The sequence below is a fragment of the Arachis hypogaea genome, chromosome 5 (assembly GCF_003086295.3).
Source record: "Arachis hypogaea cultivar Tifrunner chromosome 5, arahy.Tifrunner.gnm2.J5K5, whole genome shotgun sequence".
NCBI classification, from domain to species: Eukaryota; Viridiplantae; Streptophyta; class Magnoliopsida; order Fabales; family Fabaceae; genus Arachis; species Arachis hypogaea.
In genome coordinates this window covers 89,340,360-89,341,457 of record NC_092040.1, presented here as the reverse complement: position 1 = coordinate 89,341,457, position 1,098 = coordinate 89,340,360, and positions in this window count along the sequence as shown.

Genomic DNA, 1,098 nt, shown 5'->3' with positions numbered 1-1,098 from the left:
AATCAAAGGATCATAGAGAGAGGAGCAACAAAGCAAAGAGCATTGAGGAGCTCAAGACTCCATAGTTTCAAGGAAGAAGGCCGCATCCTAGGTGACCATTCTTATTCCTTGTTCTTTATTCTTCTGTTTTTGAATTTTATGGCTTTGTTATCTATGTTTGTGTTTTTTCTTTGTTTAGTTTATGTAAAGTTATATGTCCTATGATCCTATTTTGTCGGCTAAATGAAGAAAAATTGCTATTTATTTATTAGTTTAATTATTTTGATGTGGTGGCAATATTTTTGTTTTCTGATGTATGCTTAAACAGTGCATATGTATCTTGAATTTGTGGTTCATGAATGTTGGCTTTGAAAGAATGATGAAAAAGGAACATGTTACTGAGGATCTGAAAATCATAAAAATGATTCTTGAAGCAGAAAAAGCAATGAAAAAAAATCGAAAAAAAAAGAAAAAAAAAGAAAAGAGAAAAGAAAAAGAAATAAAGTTGTGATCCAAGCAATAGAGTGTGCTTAAGAACCCTGGACACCTCTAGTTGGGACTCTAGCAAAGCTGAGTCACAATCTGAAAAGGTTCACCCAATTATGTGTCTGTGATGTATGTATCGTGGTAATACTGGAGACGAGTGCTTGGGCCCGCCAGACTCAATAAGTAGCTATGTTCAGAATATCTACTTTACTAGGAGATCATTAACACTATCTGGTTCTAAGTTCCTAAGAGCATCATTCTGATTTCAAAGATAAGTGAATGCAAAACTATTGAGCAAAAGCTAAAGCCCCCATCTAATTATACTGTCTCTAATGTTTTGGATTCATTGCATATTCTTTCTTTTTATCTTATTTATTTTCAGTTGCTTGAGGACAGCAACATTTAATTTGTGTTGTGATGACGGATATTTACGCTTTTGGCATTGTTTTTAGTTTTTTGTATGATCTAGTTATTTTTAGTTTTTTTTTGTTTTTTTATTCTTTTCTGGACTTTACTTGGTTTGTGTTTTTTCTTGTTTCAGTATTTTCTGGCTGAATTGAGGGACCTGAGCAAAATCTGATTCAGAGACTAAAAAGGACTGCAGATGCTGTTGGATTCTGACCTCCCTGCACT